The sequence below is a fragment of the Phodopus roborovskii genome, unplaced genomic scaffold (genome assembly GCF_943737965.1).
Source record: "Phodopus roborovskii unplaced genomic scaffold, PHOROB, whole genome shotgun sequence".
Lineage (NCBI taxonomy): Eukaryota > Metazoa > Chordata > Mammalia > Rodentia > Cricetidae > Phodopus > Phodopus roborovskii.
Genome location: NW_026126418.1, coordinates 48,936,384 through 48,951,658, shown reverse-complemented (window position 1 = coordinate 48,951,658; position 15,275 = coordinate 48,936,384). Strand labels below are relative to the sequence as shown.

Here is a 15,275-nt window from a genome sequence, read left to right as displayed (position 1 = left end):
CTGAGGGAGAACAGTCACAGAGGCTGGACCAAAAATACCTGTGATCTAGATTTTGAAGGAAATATATATAGCAAAATGCAAATATTAAATACCATGCCCTCCTTAGTGAAATGGTTTAATCTCTTAGAGAACAGGACTGTTCTTAATGTGTGTGGTAACACAGTTCTTCAAACATAAATGTCAATAATGTTTTGTTGTTGTTTTAAGAATATGTTCATTGTGGATTCTTCACATTTTTAGTCATGAATATTACTATATTTCATAACCACAATCAGAGACACCAGTGTAACTAAAAACATTCAACAAAAGCAACAAGATCAACTTTTGAATATATTGCACCAGCACGAAAGGCAAGGATCGTGGCCTCTCACTTTCCTGGGGCCTTCTCAAGTCAGTGAAGAGAAAGTTCAACTTGGTGTGAAGGAATTGTGGGAAGTCTCTCAGTGTGTTTGGAGAATAACTATGGACATTCCTGAGAAGGCAAATCAGAATCATTCATTCAGTTCTGCTGAATGATGATGGGAACAGACAGCTGACCAAATTTATCTTCTCTAGCAACAAATCAATCTCTTTGGTGACCTCTGACTCTTGCCTGACCTCATTGCCCATGAAAAACTTTATAAGCATCTGCCATCTCTTCCTTCAGCTGTAAGGAATTTAGATCATCTTCACAAACTTAATGTCAGCCATAACAAAATGAAAACACTCCCTGAAGAAATTGCAATCTTAAAAAACCTTAAGGGGCTCTATCTCTAACTCAAAAGTTAAATTGCTTACTCACCTTTCCAGCATAGAAGATTGAGGCCTTGTGTGGTGGCAGCTCGAATGACTAGGGGAAGATGGGTCAAAGTCAGAGTGATGGCCATGGTCCTTGGGGTGACAATAAGGATGACAAGGACAAGAAAAAGAAATATGAACCTCCTGTCCCAGCTAGAGTGGGGAAAAAGAAGAAGAAAACAAAGTGACCAGATGCTGCCAGCAAACTGCCCCTGGTGACACCTCACACTCAGTGCTGCCTGAAGTTACTGAAATTAGAGAGGATAAAAGACTATCTTCTCATGGAGGAAGAGTTCATTAGAAACCAGGAGCAGATGAAACCATTGGAAGAAAAGCAAGAGGAGGAAAGATCGAAAGTAGATGATTTCAGGGTACCCCGATATCTGTAGGAACCTTGGAAGAGATCGTTGATGATAATCACGCCATTGTGTTCACATCTGTGGGCTCAGAACACTACATCAGAATCCTTTCATTCATGGACAGGGATCTTCTGGAGCCAGGCTGTTCACTCCTGCTCAACCACAAGGTGCATGCGGTGATTGGGTGCTAATGGGTGACACAAACCCCCTGGTCACAGTGATGAAGGTAGAGAAGGCCCCCCAGGAGTCCGATGCAGATATTGGGGGACTGGACAACCAAATCCGTGAAATAAAGGAATCTGTGGAGCTTCCTCTTCCCCATCCTGAGTATTATGAAGAAATGGGGATAAAGCCCCCTAAGGGGGTCATTATCTATGGTCCACTAGGAACAGGTAAAACATTATTGGCCAAAGCAGTAGCAAACCAAACTTGAGAGTGGTTGGCTCAGAGCTTATTCTGAAGTACCTAGGTGACAGTCCCAAACTTGTTTGGGAGCTGTTACAAGTTGCTGAAGAACAAGCACCATCCATTGTGTTTATTGATGAAATTGATGCCATTGGGACCAAAAGATATGATTCAAATTCTAGAGATGAGAGAGAAAATTCAGTGGACAATGTTGGAACTGTTGAACCAGTTGGATGGATTTGATTCGAGGGGAGATGTAAAAGTTATCATTGCCACAAACTGTAAGGTGTAAGGTTTTTCTGCCCGCCGCCAGGTCTTGTCCCGCCGCAGCGCCTGCCCCAATTAACACATAGAGACTCTGTATTAGATATTATACTGTTGGCCAGTTACTACTTTCTTATCGGCTAGCTCTGTCTTAAGTATTAACCCATTTGTGTTAATCTATGTATTTCCCGTGGTCTTCTTACAGGGAGCCGGCTGCAGCATACTGCTCTCTCGAGACTCTCCATGTTGACTCTTACCACTTCCTCTTTCCTCCTTGTCTCCTAGTCCCTCCTATCTTCCTTTCCTATTGGCCAACAGTGCTTTATTCATTAACCAGTATGAGAAACATATACATAATGGCATCTCCCATCAACAAACTGAATAGAAACTTTGGATCCAGCACTTATCAGACCAAACAGCATTGACAGAAAGATTGAGTTCCCCCTGCCTGATGAAAAGACCAAGAAGCGTATCTTCCAGATTTACACAAGCAAGATGACCCTGGCTGATGACCTTGGATGACTTGATCATGGCCAAGGACGACCTCTCTGGGGCTGACATCAAGGCAATCTGTACAGAAGTTGGCTTGATGACCTTGCAGGAACGCAGAATGAAAGTTACAAATGAAGACTTCAAAAAATCTAAAGAGAAAGTTCTTTATTAAAAACAAAACAAAACAAAACAAACAAACAAAAAAAAAACAAAAACAAAAAACAAACAAGAAGGCACCCCTGAGGGGCTCTATCTCTAGTGACCCACAGTGGCCTTCATGGAAGTGAAAGAATTTCCCCCACCTGGAAGGATGAGAAGCTGCCCCAAGGAATCCATTTTCCAGTGAGTTTTGCTAGTAAAGAACCTATCTTGAAGGATGCTGTGTAGGGTTGGTTATTGTGCTGCTCTCTGCTCCCAATGAAAGGTTGTCTGATTTGCTTAAAAAAAAAAAAAAAAAAAAAAAAGAAGAAGAAGAAGAAGGAGAAGGAGAAGGAGAAGGAGAAGGAGAAGGAGAAGAAGATGATTTAGGCCTTTTAAACAAGTATCTTACAAATGTGCTTGCTGCCTTTGCTTTGCTGCCAGTCTGTTGTGATGCAGTCTTTCCAATAATGAGCTGAAGATTTTGCTGGCAGAAACATGCAGAATGAAAAGTAAATATCCTTATTAAATACTGTATGAATTCCAGGTTAATGCAGCTTTCTTTTAAAAAAGTAATTGTTAGGATGATTTCAGAGAAAGTAAATAATTTTTTTTTATTGTAAGTAGCAGTGCAACTTAGTAAGATTTTCTTCAGATCATTTTATCTAGGGTCTGCCTAATGAATAACTACCAGAATATGTGTAGGCTTATGACAAAGTGAAAATTTGATTGAGAAGTAGAGGGAAAGTATGCACTGGGAAGTTTATTAAAATTATGCTTCATGTTGTATTGAAGCATTTATTCACCATCCTTTCATTTTCAGCCTACTCCACTTGTTATAGATGGGGATATAGCTATAGCTTGGTTTGGAAGTAACAATATCCAGGGATAATCATGTTTTGCCTGAGTGCCCAGATTGTTAATCCATTTATTTTTTTAAATAATGAAATATCAATAGATAGTTGTAATATGGACAGTAAAAATCCAGAGACAGATATTGGAATTTAAGCTGAACATCAGAATAGCAAAGTAGCATGCCATTAGCTCTTGCCTGTACCTCAGACCCAGTTTGGCAATCCTATCCCCACGACTCCTCAGAGTGGAATGCTGACTGCACTGCTTTCCACCAAGCCTCAGACTTCAATCTTTGAGTTCCTGCCACCACGACTTTCTATGGAAAGTTACTAAGGACGTTGTGCCTGATTAAACTCCACTTCCTCTGTCATACTCAGCTAGCTCTAGGTCACTTTCTTTAGGACTGAGGAAGTGTAACATTGGTCCATACCATAATCCCTGCTTTGATCCAAACTGCACATTCCCCCAGAGAATTTAAAATAGGTGCCGATCCTGAGTAAGAATGAGTAAGACAAGCAAAACCGAAGTTTCTTATTATTTAGCAAATATTAATTTACACATGGACGGTAAGTACAGTGTGCTAACAGTTATATTTGCTGAATGGATCTGTGATATTTGTACTGGGTTCATTGATCAACTCCTGATACTTGAGTTTATAAAATCTCTAACATTTGGCATTCATTTGTGTGGGGCCATTAAATATCATATATTCAAAGTGTTTCTAAATTATATCATACAATATTAGATATAATCACTCTCAATCAACTAGAACACCAAAATGTTAAAATATCAACAGTCACTAAAACTAGGACTTTCACACTAAAGTTGAGCAAACTTGTTTCTTTGGAAACAAATTGGAAAAATTGATCTATATGTCACATTTCTACCACTAGATATACACTCTTCACTTGTCTATTTTTCTTTTCTTTTTACTTTTAATTAATATTTTCACCCAATTTGAGGTCATGAGCTGTTACTAGACTTTGACAATTATATGCAAGAATTTAAGTTTATTTTAATGTAATATTATGCAGGAGAAAGCATAAGATACGAAAGAATGAAATTCAATATGAATACTCATAACCAGATAGTCATTTTTGCCTGCAGCAACCCCAGCAGAAAATAATGTGATGAAAATGATGCTTTAAAACATTTTACTTCTTCATTTTATGTTAACATTTTATGTTAAGCATCTGGTGGTTAATAACTTATTAATATTCAGGACACTCTCAGTTTACAAAAGTTGAAAGTCTTGTTGTCCAGATGTCAGTACTGTCATTCCTAGTGTAGCAACATAAATATTTATGAGTTGACTCAGGTTATATTATATTATTTGAAAATTTTAACAATTAGTTTCTTTATGCGTACACATATGAGACCAAAATTACATTGTTATGAAATTGCCTCCTAGTCATATAATTTATTTCAGGATATTACAAGACAAGCATGGAAGGTACTTCTAGTTCTCATCCCCAGGATACCTCACTCCTCTGTCCCAATTTATTCTGTATTAGTAAATAACTTTTTTCCATGATGATCTTTGGAGAAACCTGGTTGTGCCTTTTATTATTTTGTACCCAACTACTTCTTTTATATATGTCTTGTGTCCCAAATCAACCCATTCCAAATGACAGGTCACTTTCTCTGACTGAGTTTCCATATGCTATATGCATGATGTATTAAAAAGAGATTTTGTACAATTTTTTGCACAAATTTTCATCATTCACCAATTTGTTATGACCTTATGAAACAAATTTCAAACTCCTGCCTTAAAAACAAGGGCATAATGAAGTGAATGTTCACACGTGCTCCTGAATCTATTTTGATCAGTGAGTCTTCAGTGAGTCTTCGACTATGAAATGCTCTACAGACCTTCAACATCCTTTCTGAGTGGTTGCCAACATTGCCTATTAAGTACTTTGTACCAGTATTCTCATTAGGAGAATACAAATACAAAATCAACCTCCTAAGAGAGACTTCCCTAATTCACCCAAGCTCTTTTATGGGCATTCCATTCAATCTTTGGTACTGTAATCAACTAAATTAACTCACGTAACAAAATTATATTTTTTAAATCATACTTATTTAATAAGAGTCAGCTTCTGTAAACACAATACTTTGCCTGCATTATTTATGCTATATAGTTAGTAAAAAGATTTGGATATTGTAGGTGGAAATATTCCTTGAAAAAAATTACTACACTTTTAAGTGATAATTTTCACTTTTTATTCCATCATGTTTTGGTCTGTAAATTCTTGTATTATGAGATTATGTATCTTTTTTTTAATAATTTAAAAAAATATTTAATTTAGAAACAATCTATTTTTTTATAATTTACTGATTTCTTTTTAATTTACATATCCATCCCATTTTCTTCTCCCTCACTAACTCCCTCCACACCTCCCTCCTTCACTTTCTCCCAACCTATCATGCCCACTGACCATCCTCCCCTCCATGAGTTGTCATCTAAATCTGTAATGTCATTTGGAGTAGGAACTAGGACTTCTCTCCTGTCTCGAGATTAAGGGAGTATCCCTCCATGGGGGATGAGCTCCCAAAGTCTTTGTGCATCAGGAATACATCCGGGTTCCAACGACCAATGTCCCAGAGACTGCTCAGGCCTTCTAGCTGAGACACATATTCAGGGGGTCTGAGTCAGTCCCATACTGGATTCCCAGCAATTAGTCTGGGGGCACATGAGCTCCTCCTTGTTCAGGTCAGCTGTCTCTATGTTTCTGCAGCCTAGTCTTGACCTCCCTCTCTACATCTAGATTTCAATTCAGCTCAGTGTTTAGTTGTGGGTGTTTACTTCAGTTTCCATCAGCTACTAGACAAGGGCTCCATGATGATGGATAAGTTAGTCATTGATCTCATTATCAGGGAAAGGCATTTAAAATAGCCTTTCCACAGTTGCTCAAATTGTTAGTTAGGGACAGTCTTGTAGACCTCTGGATATTTCTCTAGATTCAGTTTTGTCTTCAAACCTATTTTGGTTCCCTCTTTATTCTCATTCTCTCTCTCTCTCTCTCTCTCTCTCTCTCTCTCTCTCTCTCTATCTCTATCTCTATCTCTATCTCTATCTCTTCTTGCCCCTATTCCTCCCCTACTCAATCTTCCTAGTCCCATGTGCTTTCATTTCCTCCCCTTCACTTTCTCCTTGTTCCATCTCTACTCTCTGTCCCCCCACTCCCCATATGCTCTGCAGTTCTTGTCTCTTTCCCCTTCTGTGAGGAACCATATATGAATCTATTAGAATACTCCTTGTATCCTAGTTTCTCTGGTGGTGTGAATTATAGGCTGGTGATCCTTTGCTCTAGGTCTAAAATCTACATATGAGTGAGTACATGCCATGTGCCTCTTTTTTTTGACTGGGTTACTTTATTCAGGATGGTTTCTTCAAGTTCTATCCACTTACCTGTGAATTTCAAGATTCCATTGTTTTTTTCCACAGAGTAGTATTCCATTGTGTAAATATGCCACATCTCCTTTATCCATTCTTCAGTTGAGGGGAATTTAGGTTGCTTCCAGGTTCTTGCTATTACAAATAATGCTGCTACAAACATATTTGAATAAATGTCTTTATTGCATGGATGTGGATCATTTGGGTATATGCCTAAGAGGGTATTGCTGGGTTCTGTAGCAGACTGATTCCCATTTTCCTGAGGAACCGCCATAGTGATCTCCAAAATGGCTGTAGAAGTTTGCACTCCCACCAGCAGTGTCATAGTGGTCCCATTTCTCCACATCCTCTCCATCATAAGTTGTCATTGGTGTTTCTAATTTTAACCATTCTGGCAAGAGTAAGATGGTATCTCAAAGTTATTTTGATTTGCATTTCCCTGATAGCTAAGGATGTTGGGTATTTTCTTAAATGTCTTTCAGCCTTTTTGATTTACTTTATTGAGAGTTCTCTATCCAGTTCTGTACCCCCATTTTTATAGGGTTATTTGGTGTTTTGTTGACTAGTGTCTTGAGTTCTTTTTATATTTTGGAGATCAGCCCTCTGTCAGATGAAGGATTGGTGAAAATCTTTTGAAAGTCTGTGGGATGCCATTTGATCTTGTCAACCATGTCCTTTGCCTTACAAAAGCTTCTAAGTTTGAGGAGTTCCAATTTATTAATTGTTGATATCAGTGTCTGTGCTACTGGAGTTATCGTCAGGAAGCAGTCTCCTGTACCGATTTGTTCAAGGGTACTGCCCACTTTCTCTTCTAAGAGGTTCACTGTGTCTGGATTTAAGTTGAGGTCGTTGATCCATTTGGACTCGAGTTTTGTGTGTGGCGATAGACAGGAGGCTATCTGCAGTCTTCTACACATCATCATCCAGTTATGCCAGCATCATTTGATGATGTTTTCCTCTTCCCATTGTATTCTTTTAGCTTTTTTGTCAAAAATCAGGTGTTCATATGTGTATGGGTTAATGTTAGGATTTTCGATTGGATTCCATTGGTCTACTTGTCTACTTTGGGCCAATACCAGGTTGTTTTTAGGACTATAGCTCTGTAATTGAGCTTAATGTCTGGCATCATGGTGCCTCTTGAAGTTCCTTTATTGTGAGGTGTTGTTTTGGCATCCTGACTCTTTATTTCCTCCATATAATGTTGATTATTGTCCTTTCAAGGTCAGAGAAGAATTGTGCTAGGATTTTAATGGGGATTGCATTGAATCTGTAGATTGCTTTTGGTAAGATTGCTATTTTTACTATGTTTATCCTCCCTGTCCAAGAACATGGGAAATCTTTCCATTTTCTGGTATCTTCTTTAATTTCTTTCTTTAGAGCTACAAATTCTATTACATAGGTCTTTCACTTGTTTGGTAAGCATTACCCCAAGTTACTTTACGTTGTTTGTGACTATTGTAATGGGTGATGTTTCTCTGATATCTTTCTCAGCCCCTTTGTAGTCTGAATAAAGTAGGACTAATGATTATTTTAAATTTATCTTGTATCCACCTAGTTTGCTGATAATGCTTATGTCCTGTAGGTGCTGCCTGGTAGAGTTTTTTTTTTGGGGGGGGGGGTTCGCTTATGTATACTACCATATAATCTGCAAATAGTGAAAGCTTGATTTCTTCCTTTCCAATTTGTATCCTCTTGATATCCTTTTGTTGTCTTACTGCTTTAGCTGGATTTCAAGTACAATATTAAAGAGATATGGAAAAGGGGGCAGCCTTGTCTTGTTCCTGATTTTAGAGGAATCGCCTAAGCTTCTCTCCATTCAGGGTTAGGGTTTGCTGTTGGTTTACTGTATATTGCTCTTATTATGTTTAGGTATGTTCCTGTTATCCCTGATCTCTCCAAGACCTTTATCATGAAATGGTGTTGAATTTTGTCAAAGGGTTTTCAGCATCCAGGGAGAAGATCACGTGGTTTTTCATTTTCAGTTTGTTTATATGGTGAATCAGGTTGAAAGATTTTTATATGTTAAACCATCCGTGGTCATAGTGGATGATTTCTCTGATGTATTCTTGTATTTGTTTTGACTGTACTTTATTATTTTTGCATCAGTGTTCATGAGTGATATTAGTCTGTAATGTCCTCAGTGTCTCTTTGTGAGGCTTGAGTACCAAGGTGATTGTGGCCTCATAAAAAGAGTTTGGTAATGAACCTTCTGTTTCTATTGTGTGGAAAATTTGAGGAGTATTGGCATTAGCTCTTCCTTGAATTTCTGGTATAATTCTGCACTGAACTCATCTAGCTCTGGACTTTTCTGGTTGGAACGATTTTTATTACTGTTTCTATTTCATTGGGGTTTATAGGTCAATTTATGTTGTTTGTCTGTTCTTGTTTTAATTTTGGTATGTGATAGTTATCCAGAAAATTGTCCATTTTTTTTGAATTTTCAAATTTTATGCAGTACATGTTTTCAATGTATGACTTGAAAATTGTCTGGATTTCCTCTGTGTCCATTATTATGTTCCTCTTTTCATTTCTGATTTTGTTAATTTGCATGTTCTCTTTTTCTTTTTGGTTAGTTTCGATATGGTTGCTGTTTTGTTGATTTTCTCAAAAAAAACCAACTCTTTATTGCATTGATTTTTTAGTATTGTTTTCCTGGTTTCTACTTTATTGATTTCAGCCCTTAAATTGATTATTTCCAGGCATCTACTCCTCCAGGGTGAGTTTGCTTCTTTTTATTCTAAGGCTTTCAATTGTCCTATTAATTCTCTAATATGACTATCCTCCATTTCCTTCATATGGACAATTAGTACAATGAACTTCCCTCATAGTACTGCTTTCAAGCTGTCCAATAATTTCAGGTATGTTGTGTCTTCATTCTGGTTGAACTTCGGAAGTCCCTAATTTCTTTCTTTATTTCTACTTGACCCAGGTATGTTGCAATTGTGCATTGTTCAGTTTCCATGAGTTTGTAGGGTTTCTGCAATTTGATATTTTTTGTTGTTGTTATCGTCATTGAATTTCAACTTTAAAGCGTGGTGGTCTGATAAGATACAGTGGACTATTCCAATTTTTTTGTATCTGCTGGGGTTTGTTATGTCACCTAGTATTGTAGTATGTTGTCGATTTTAGAGAAGGTTCCATGTGGAGCAGATAAGATGGTATATTCTTTTGTATTTGAATGGAATGTTCTATATATGTCTGTCAAACCCAATTGAGATATTGAGATAATATAACTTCTGTTAGTTCTTTTGGTTTGTTGTTTGTTTGTTTTTTGTTATTTCTATTACTATTGTGTTTTTTTATTTAACATGTTGACCCCAGTTCCCTCTCCCTCCCTCCCTCTTACCCTTTCTTCCCTCTCACATGCACCCTGACCACCCTTCACTCCCATGCCCCCACCACAATTCCACATGTAGGGCAATGCCATCAAGGTGGGCTCACGTAAATCTGTCAAGTCATTTGAAGTAGGGACAAGGACTTCTCTCCTGTCTCTATGTTGAGGCAGTATCCCTCCATGGGGGAATTTGTCTGCAAATTTTGTGCACCAGGAATACATCCTGGTTCCACTGTCTGATGTCCCTTATACTGCTCAGTCCCTCTAGCTGAGACCCTTATTCAGGGGGCCTGAGTCAATCTCATGCTGGATTCCCAGCCATCAGTCTGGGGGCCCATTAGCTCCTCCTTGTCAGGTCAGCTCTCTCTATGTGTTTCTGCAACCTGGTCTTGTCCTCTCCCTCTGTATCTGGATTCTAGATCGACTCAAGGTTTAGTTATTTGTGTTTGTTTCTGTTTCCAATAGGTACTAATTGAGGTCTCCATGATGGTGGATAAGTTGTTGATCTCACTCTCCGGGAAGGGCATTTATGGTAGTCTTTCTATGGTTGGTCAAATTGTTAGTTGACAGCAGTCTTGTAGGTCTCTAGACCTTTCTTTAAGTTTAGTTTTCTGTTCAAACACATAATGGTTCTGTCTTTTATGCTCTCTCTCTCTCTCTCTCTCTCTCTCTCTCTCTCTCTCTGTCTGTCTCTGTCTCTCTTCTGTCTTCTATTCCTACAATGGCTCAATCTCCCTACTTGCTCGAGCATTTGTTCTTTCAGTTTCTGACTGGCGGTCCTCTGTAGTGGTGAGAGTGGGGTTTTCAAGTTTCCCACTATAAGTGTATGAAGTTTTGTGTGAGCTTTGAGTTTTAGTAGCATTTCTTTTATGAATGTGGGCACCTTTGTATTTGGGGTATAGATGTTCAGAATTGAGACATTGTGCTGATGTTTTTCTACTGTGATGAATACAAAATGACCGTCTTTATCTCTTTTGATTGATTTTGGTTTGAAGCCTATCATTTTAGATATTAGGATAGCCATACCTGCTTGCTTCTTGGGTCCATTTGATTGGAAGAACTTTTCCCAACCCTTTACCCTGAGGTAATGTCTTTCTTTGAAGCTTAATGCATTTCTTTTATGCAGCAGAAGGTTGGATTCTGTCTTCGTATCGATTCTGTTAGCCTGTGTCATTTTTTTTTATGATTAAAACCATTAATGTTAAGGGAAAGTATGGACCATTGATTGTCAATGCTTGTTTTAGATTTGTTGTTGGTAGTAGTATTGTGAATATATTTGCCCTGCTTTACCGTTGGGTTCTGGTGAAGTGGGATTATCTATTGCCTATGTCTCTGTGATTACAGTTAACTTCCTTGGGTTGGAGCTTTCCTTATAGAACTCTGTTGGGCTTGATTTGTTGATATGTATTGTGAAAATCTGGCTTTGTTATTGAATATCTTGTTTTCTCCATCTGTAGTGACTGTAAGTTTTGCTGTGTATAGTAGCCTCAGCTGACATCCATAGACTTAAGAACTTGTAGAACAACTATCTAGGACCTTCTGGCCTTGAGTGTTTCCATGGAGAAGTCAGGTGTAATTTTGATTGGTTGCCTTTATATGTTATCTGTTCTTTTTCCTTTGTTGCTCTTAATATTCTTTCTTTATTTTGTATGTTAGGTGTTTTGAGTATTATGTGTTGAGGGGTCTTTTTTCTTTGGTCCAGTCTATTTGGTGTTCAGTATGCTTCTTGTTCTTTTATGGGCATGTCCTTCTTCAGATTGGGGAAGTTTTCTTCAATGATTTTGTTGAAAATGTTTGCTGTACCTTTGAGCTGGGCTTCTTCACCTTTTTCTATGCCTTTTATTCTTAGGTTTGGCCTTTTCATGGTGTGTTGCATTCCCTGGATGTTTTGTGTTAAGGATTTGTTGGATTTAAGCTTTTCTTTGGTTGATGAATCTATTTTCTCTTGTTCATCTTCAGTGCCTGATATTCTCTCTTCCATGTCTTGTACTCTGTTGGTTTTGCTTGTGTCTGTAGTTCCTGATTTATTATTTGCCCAGTTTTTCTATTTCCAGAATTCCTTCAGTTAGTGTTTTTTTATTGTCTCTATTTCAGTTTTCATGTCTTTAAAAGACTTGTTCCGTCCAACTTTTTGGTTTTTGTTTTATTTGTTTTCCACTTTTTAAGGGATTTTCTCACATCATCTTTGAGGACCTGTATCATTTGTATGAAGATATTTTTTAAGTTGTTCTCTTCTGCTTCATTTGCTTTGAAATATTCCAGTCTAGTTGGTTTAGGGTCCCCAGATTCTGGTGGTATCATGCTTGTCTTTCTATTGTTAGGTATTTTCTTGTTTTTATAGTATTGTCAGAAGTTCGATGTCTGTAGCTCTGGGTGGTTTAAGCTCTCTAGAAAGTCTCTCCTCATGCAGGGGCCCAACAATGAGGGTCAAAGATCAGGCTCTTGCAGAGGCCTGGCAATGGTGGTCAAAGATAAGGCAGGCAGGGACTCAGGATGGTCCCCCTGTGAATGGCAGATATCTGACTGGGGTCCAGGTCTCTGTCAGAGGTTCCACAAGTGTTTTAATATTTTCTTCTATCTTTATTTCAGTGAATTATGTCAGAAGAATTCTAGTAGAAAAATAACATTTAACTCCATAACAATTTATTTATTTCTCTATTAAGTCCATATTTAATTCTATCATGTGACTGGAAAACAGTATAAATCATCTCATGGCAGTAGTCCATTACCATGTTGTGAACTCAAGGTAGCCTCTCAGTAAACATAGTAAAACAAAAAAGATCAGGTTATAAGTTAGATATTGGGAAAAACATAAACAAAACAACAAGCAAATAAACAAAAACCACAGTAACAAGAAGTGACAATAGGAGATAGCACACTGGAACTTCAAATATGGACTAAAAGTAAAAAAGCTTGAGTCAGCTTACTAGTGGTACCTACTCCTTGGCTGAAGCCTCAGTCATTCAGTAGCTTCTGCAATGATTAACTCCTAAGGTTCCACTCCCCACTTATTCCTTATAAATTCTCTCAGAGCCCTGCAAAGTATTAAATAATGATTGGTTGGAACACAGGAGCAGACATAATTTTGAAGGATTCTTTTCACTGCATCCTCAATATTTAAGTACTGATTTATTTCTTATTGTTTACAATACAGATCATATTCTTTTCCATTTAAATATAAATTACTAATGATGCTCTTTTAGCAACCCATATGCATTTTAGCATTGACTTTTACTGTTTTTTCAATTATATCAAAGTAGAGATATACCAGAAGCTTATAAAATAAGCGTTATGAACTAAAAGGTCAGTATAGAAATAACAGTAGAAAGGATGAAAAAATTCTGTAAAAGTTAATAGCTGGTTAATTCTTCATATGTATGTAGACTCATGATTATTCAGGGAGAATATATACATAGCAAACCTAGTTTCCAGTTATTTGACCCATTATTATGATAACAGAGTTTGACACAGAAAAAGTCTATAATGCATGTATATAAAACATTAAATTACTCAGTATATACTTCTTCAAATAAAGTATCACACTGTGTGAATGTCATAACATTAATATGTATTTATCAGAAATTTATTGTTTTTCTATGTGTATCCTTCCTAATAATCTTGATCTAATGCTGCATGTGCCTTCTGGACATACTGACAGGTTGTGAGCTCATCAAGACTCAGTCAACATTCATTTTGCACTAGATGTTAATATCTAAAGTGTTTAGAAACCCTGGGTGAGGAGCACTGGTGTGCATTTTAGTGTCTCTGTTTGTATTTGACTATTTATGCTAGAAGACTGTTATCTCTCTATAATAAAAATCATATATTATTGTTCATGAAATGATATCCAGTGTTATGGCTTCTAATAATTGCTTATTATTATTCTGCTATCTAATATTTTTACATATCTTTTGCATGTCCTATGATGATATGCTTTATCATTAGACCTGTGACTATATTATCTGCAGTGAAGCATGAAGGAGCTGGAAATAGATTTTATATCAATTAATTTTCTCTCTGTGTGTGTACATTGCAAGGTTACTTTAAGACATAAATGGATGGGACACAATTCATTTAGTTTTGTTTTATAACATTACTTTAAAAACAGCAATAATATTCTTTCTACTGTGTGCCAACCCCACATCAGTGAATAAGAAGCTTTGGTGTTTAAGGACATAGTAATAAAAATCAGAATTACAATTTCTGAAAACAAACAAAAACAGTGGATTGACAACTATTTTGAAAAAAAGTAAAATTGGTGTTTCTGACTAGATTAAATGAAACTACACAAACTCTTCAAAAATGCCAATTTAATTGAAAGTCAGAGTGCAACGTGTTCAGAGTTGATGGTGGATATTGACCTATATCTAGGTAACAAACTTCAGTAGAGGAGGGAATGGAGGCTGAGCATGCTTCTTGTCAGGCATAAAGCACATATGCAAATAAACACAAACTTTAAAATAGGATTTCATGGAATAGGACCCAAAGGGTGAACCTAAGGTTAATAATTCTATGTTCATAAATTGAGACCATTTTACTCAATGAACTCAGTTGCCACTATCTCCTGCTGAAGATTTTCTTCTAATCATACATTTTTACTGCATTACCATTTGTCTCCTACTATAACTTAAATAATGCTGATGTTATTGAAACTTTGCAATGATTTTTTCCCTAGTGAATTATTTTTGAAAGCAATTCAACTTTCAATACTGGTCTTGCATGACCAGTTTCACAGTACATTTGGATATTGCTTCAGAGTGGGCATTTCATGTGTCTTTAAAAGTATTAATTAATAATAATCTTAGTATTTCTACATGAAGTAGAGCATCATGACATGCATATAATTTGGAAAAATAAAGTCAAAATAGTTAAAATGTTGACATTCATAAATATATACTTTATGTTAAAGCATTTGAAATTTATACACCTAGTAATTCCTTTAAAAAGGAACATTATTGTTAAATGTAGACTACATTCTGCAAATGAGCCTGATAGCTTGGAAACCAGCATAGGACCAAACCAGACCCCCTGAACATGAGTATCAGTTAGGAGGCCTGGGCAGTCTATGGTGACTCTGGAAGTAGAACAGTATTTATCCTTAGTATAAGAATGGAATTTGGAAGCACATTCCCCATAGAGCGATTATGATCTCAGCCTAGACAAATGAGGGGAGGGCCTAGGTCCTGGTCCAAATGATGTGACAGACTTTGATAATCCCCCAAGAAAGACCCCACCCTCCCTGAGGAACAGA

General features: G+C 37.1%; 1 protein-coding gene and 1 pseudogene across 2 annotated transcripts in view; both read left to right on the top strand.

Moving 5' to 3' along the window:
• Galnt13 (polypeptide N-acetylgalactosaminyltransferase 13) overlaps nucleotides 1-15,275 on the top strand; it is a 553,792-nt gene that overhangs the window by 251,748 nt on the left and 286,769 nt on the right. The window lies entirely within an intron of this gene.
• On the top strand, nucleotides 819-2,484 carry LOC127222511 (26S proteasome regulatory subunit 4-like; annotated as a pseudogene).